Below are 6,000 nucleotides of genomic sequence, written 5' to 3'. Positions count from 1 at the left end.
CCCTTGGTGATTGAAATTGCTTGATTCTGGCCAAAAAATTAACCTTGGTGGATTGGTTGACCTAGCTTTGGACATTTAATTTTGAAGTGGCCAAGTTCATTACAATGAAAACATCTTGGTAACTACTTGTTGCTGACTACAGGTACAAAGTTTCCAACTATACTTGTCTTGGATTTCTTCCTTTGCCCATTTGGTATTGTCCTCAGATCCTCTTGACATATCATCGTGGTCCTTTATATGGAGAACTTTGTTCCCCAAAATTTCCACTCTTCAATGTTGATTGAAGTTTTTGTATAATGGACTTTGCTAGAATTATAGGTTAGATGGGTGCATTGCTTTGAGAGGGTATCTACTGGGGGGTTTATGTCAAGAATCGTGTGGTGGGGGGACTTTCTTGAGCTGGTGGTGCGCAAACACACACTGTATACAAAAGAGGAAGCTCACTCAAGAACACAAGAAGAGAGATGGAGGGTCCAAAAAGTTTTCTTGCTGATTTCTTCTTCTTCTTCCACTCACTATACAATGTACACAAAGTATAGATAAGATACAACATAAAGGAAAGTGGCCTTCTAAGTCAAACAGTACATAACCGACTACACTAATCGACTACTGGCACTATATCTTTGCTAGCTGTAGGTAGGTGTAACAAACTAAATATAATAAGTGATAAGTCAGTGGCCATGTGAGTATCATAATGACCACCAACGTGCTAAGTGTAGATGTGCGGACCCATCTAGCCAGGTGGTTTATCATCAATGTCTGCATGTGTTGAGCTTGCCATCCTAACACTCCCCCTCAAGCTCAACTCTATCTTTGTGCAACTCCAAGTGAGATTTGGAACTTTCGAAGATTCTCTCCACCCAATGCCTTTGTGAAAATGTCAGCTATTTGATTGTGTGTGCTGACATATGCCAAGTCAATCTCTCCTACAAGTGCCTTCTCTCTCACAAAGTGGTAGTGTACCTCAATTTGTTTTGTCCTAGCATGGAACATTGGATTCCTAGCTAACTGTATGCTGCTCATGTTGTCACAATGAATGACAACTAGACCATCGCCTTGCACATCCAAATAGCCTAATAACTTTTGTAGCCATATCACCTCACATGCTGCCATAACAGCACCTCTATACTTAGTCTCCATACTCGATAAAGCAACTGTAGGTTGCTTTTTGCTGCTTCATGTAACTGCTACACTACCAAGGGAAAACATGAATCCACTAGGAGATCTTCTGTTTGACATGCTACCAGTCCAATCTGCGTCTGTGTATCCAAAGACCTATACATTCTTACCTGCCTCATAAAAAAGTCCATAATGTAAAGTGGACTTCACATATCTCAATATACGTCTAAGTACATCCAAATGAGGCTTTATAGGCATCTGTATAAACTGAGTGACAAGGCCAATAATCTCAAGTCTGGCCTTGTGATAGTCATGCAAATCAAACTCCCTACCATCCTCGTGAACATAGTAGGGTCTTCTATCTCATCCCCAATGTCAGCACTCAACTTCACATTTTGCTCCAATGGTATTGAAAGAGGCTTACATGCTGTCATACCATACTTGGATAACATATCCAAGCCATACTGCCTTTGTGATAGCCATATATCGTACTTGGATAACATATCCAAGCCATACTGCCTTTGTGATAGCCATATACCATCATCACATCTAATCACCTCAATACCAAGAAAGCATCTTAGCTCACCCAAATCCTTCATCTCAAACTTTTTCTTCAAGGAGTCCTTAACTTCAGCAATCCCATTGTCACTATCACCTGTAGTAATCAAGTCATCCACATAGATGACTATGATGACCAAACCTACATCTCCCTTTCTCACATAAAGTGAGTGATCAACATCAGAAATACAAAATCCAATATTGACAAGATACTCTTCAATCTTGTCACACCATGCTTTAGGTGCTTGCTTCAGCTCATAGAGCGCCTTCTTTAACCTGCACACATATGTGGGATGCTCTAAATCCTCATAACCTATTGGCTACTCCATATACACTTCTTCTTGCAATTCACCATGCAAGAAGGCATTCTTAACATCCATTTGCTACAAACTTCAACCTTTGGCTGCTACCACTATGAGCTCTCTGTACACCTGGTGTCCTATAACTAAGGGAATACCAAGCTCATCATCCAAACTCTCTGAACCACTAAAATCTCCATCAAATCCCAAATGACTAGTAAATCCATCATTACCATCCAACACTTTCTTCTTTCCTTTGTCTTTACCTGCAACACTTATAGATACACCTGAAGATGTGGAGACTATGGGATAAAGTGTACTCCTTAGTCTCCCAGACCAAGGGTTCACTGTAGGTGTAGTACCAAATGATGTTTTTGGTCCACTAAGACTCCGTGATTCTTGCTTTTCTTTCTGCACATAGCTATCATGGTCATTATCATCATCTAATACATCACTAGCAGATGCATACCAACTGCTCATCTCATAAAAAATAACGTTCCTGCTCACTTTGAACTCACCTATGACAGTGTTATAACAACAATACCCTTTCTGCTCTAAAGAGTATCCAATAAAAATACATTTTTCAGCCTTTGGATCAAGCTTCTTCCATAGCTCATCTGGCACATGAACACATGCAACGTAGCCAAATACCTTCAAGTGTGATACATCAAGCTTCTTGCCAGTAAAGCATTCTTCAAGAGTCATCCCATGAACTGTAGTTGTGGGGGTTCTGTTCATAATATAGACAACAATATGGACAGCTTTAGACCAAAAATGTTTTGGCATAATCTTTTCATCCATTAATGCTCGTGCAACTTCTGCAATATGCCTATTTTTTCTTTCTGCAACACCATTTTGCTATGGGATATACCTGCAAGTAAATTGCCTCTTTATCCCATGAGTCCTCAAGAAGCCACTAAACTCATTAGAGAGGTACTCTCCCCCTCCTTCTGATCTCAAGAACTTCACTTTCAAACCTCTTTCTGTTTCAACGGCTGCCTTTAAAGATTTGAAGTGCTCAAATGCATCACTCTTTTCCTTCATGAAATATACCCATAGCTTCCTTGAACATTCATCAATAAATGTGACAAAGTATTTGCTGCCACCAAGAGATACATTTTGTGTAGGACCCCAAACATTTGTATGCACTACATCAAGTATATTTCTGCTCACTTCTCTATCGTGCGAGAAGGGTTGTCTTGCATGCTTACCAAACTGGCATGCTTCACAAACTTTATGAAATTCTGCAACTCTAAAAGAAGGCAACCATGTAACCAATCCTTTGGACTGCATTAATTCATTCTTTGCACATTTGCATATCTAATGCATTTATTCCATATTTCAATGTCTGCAACCACTCCTTTTCCTTTAGCATACATAGTAGTATCTATTGTAGGAATTCTAGCATCCAAAGTGAACATGCAACCAACTCTACTTCCTTTTGTGACCAACCTACACTTATCATTAAAATATTCTACAAAACAACCTTTTGCATTGAGTCAAACCTGCAACCCTTGCTCTACCATTTGGCCAACAGACACTAGATTCTTTGTGATTGATGGCACATGTAATACATATGTCAGAATCTTTGTCTGGCCATCATATAAGGACAAGGGAACCTTTACAATGTGTGAAATTGGGTAGCATGAATCATCACTCGTCTGCACATAACCTGGATTTTGTAAGTCTTGCATCTCTCCAAACCATTCAACATGACTGGTGATATGATTAGATGCACCTGAATCGACATACCATACATCATCATGTGTCCCCTTTCCTGTAACTACATTCATCATATGCTACATAACAAACATACACTCATTTTTGTCTTCATTCTATCATGAAGAGGATGCATAGTTTCCTTACTGCAATTTACCACTACGAATATCATCCTTCTTAGCATAACAATGAGCTGCAATATGACCTATCTTGCCGCAATAATGGCAAACAATAGCAGAATTTCCAAAACCTCTATTCTGCCATCCACCTCTTCCTCTAGAGCTCCCCTTGCCTCTAAAGTTTCCTCAACCTCCTGAAATCTACATTTCACCAAATTTTTGATTGAACCTGTTGTTGAGATATCGAGCTACACTCGTGATATGCCAGGGTGACCGTTGTGCATTTATGTCACCAACTTGTCAGTTGCAGATGTGGTTGGTACACCACCCATGAATAATAGCTAGATGACAGTTATCCTTATCTACTCTAGTTCGTGGCTCAGTTAGTATGCCACCTTAGTTAGTTGAGTTTGGTTTGAGACCCATATATAGGGTTCTTCTATTTCTATGTACTTGAGTTCTTTTTGGCTTACACAACTAAGAAGAGGAAAACTGTTTTTCAGCCTCCACCTTTGTGTGTATTCCCCCATTGTGCAAGCAAGAAAGCTACAAGTGAGACTCCTTCCTTCTCTCCCACAATCTTGACATGGTATCAGAGTCTTGTTCATGGTAAGGAGCTCAAGAAAGCAAGCCAAGTTCGCGGTGTTCTGGTAAGAGGACCAGTGTTGCTTTCATTTTTCTGTTTTTGGGAGCAAGTCTCTACAAAGTGGCACAGTCGGAAAGTGCAAGAGTGCATTGTCTCAGATTGAGACGCCCTTCGCGGTGTAGCAAGAGGGCAGTATATGCTGCGGGATGGGGCTTTAGCCCTTGGTTGCTCTGTTTTTTTTATTTGAGGCCATTTCGGGGCCTGCTTTGGAGGAGGAAGTTTTCTGCACGCACTCAGGAAAAGGCCCTGTTTTATGTTGTGTGACCACTGTTCTACAGGTTGGTGAAAAGTTACTGTGGAAATTGCATCGTATGCCTGTGCGCAGAGACATTGGGAGTTACAGAATCATCCTTGTTACCTGTTGATGCAAAATCGTCACTAGGAAGTGACCGTGTGGTCAAATACCACTTTCGTCAGTTTTGCAGATTTGCCCTTGTGAGGCTGAAGCTGTGTTCTTTGCAGTGACAGAATTTTTTGCAGTGTTCTGTAATGGCGTCTGATTCTCTTTCACAGATTGTCACTGAAAAGCTTGACAAGAACAACTTCCAAGCATGGAAGTTTAGAATGACGAATTTCCTTATGGGAAAAGGATATTGGGAATTTCTTGCAGGAAATGAAGAAGAAGTAGTTCTTCCTGATGTTCCCAATCAACAGCAAATGCAAGCATTTAAAGCATGGCATGAGAGAGCCAGGAAAGTTATGTATTGGCTGTCTATCAGCATTTCAGACTCTATGATTATGCATATTCAAGATGCAAGTACACCAAAGGAGGCATGGGATACTTTGTCAAAAATATATAGCACAAATACGCAAGCCAGGAAAACGCAGCTCAAGCAAGAGTTGCACAATGTGGAAAGAGAAAGTATGAGCATCAATGACTACCACATGAAGGTAAAGAAGATTGCAGATGCACTTGCTTCCATTGGGTCACCAGTGGAAGATGATGATTTAGTTTCTGTGACCTTGAATGGTCTAGGAAAGGATTATGCATAGTTCCGAACATCCATTTCCATCCGTGAAAGATTTCCTGATTTTGAGAAGTTGATTGCTCTTCTAATTTCTGAGGAGCAGAGAAATGGTGGTGCATCTTCTTCAGGAGGAACTTCAAAAGAAGTTGTCTTCTACTCAAATGCTGGAAGAGGTAGAGGCAGAGGTAGAGGAGGCCGATCTGGAGGCCGTGGTAGAAATCAGAATATGCAGCAAACTCAAGAAAACCAGTCCTATGGAGGAGGATGTGGTAACTCTAGAGGCAGGGGGAGCCAAAGAGGTCATGGTGGATGGCAAAGAGGCCAAAATGCAAACAGTAATGTTGAATGCTACTACTATGGTAAAATGGGTCATATGGCTAAAGACTGCTATAAAAAGCATAATGACATCATGAATGGAAAACTGCAACAAGGGAATTATGCATCTTCTAGTAGACAGGGTGATGACAGAAATGAGCATTTGTTTATGGTGCAGCACATGACCAATTATGTGACAAGTGCAGAAGAAAGCAACGATGTGTGGTATGTTGACTCAGGTGCATCAAATCACATGA

Source organism: Lygodium microphyllum, chromosome 3, assembly GCF_053477565.2.
Source record: "Lygodium microphyllum isolate KBCC chromosome 3, Lygodium_microphyllum_v1.1.10, whole genome shotgun sequence".
NCBI classification, from domain to species: Eukaryota; Viridiplantae; Streptophyta; class Polypodiopsida; order Schizaeales; family Lygodiaceae; genus Lygodium; species Lygodium microphyllum.
This window is presented reverse-complemented; position numbering follows the sequence as displayed.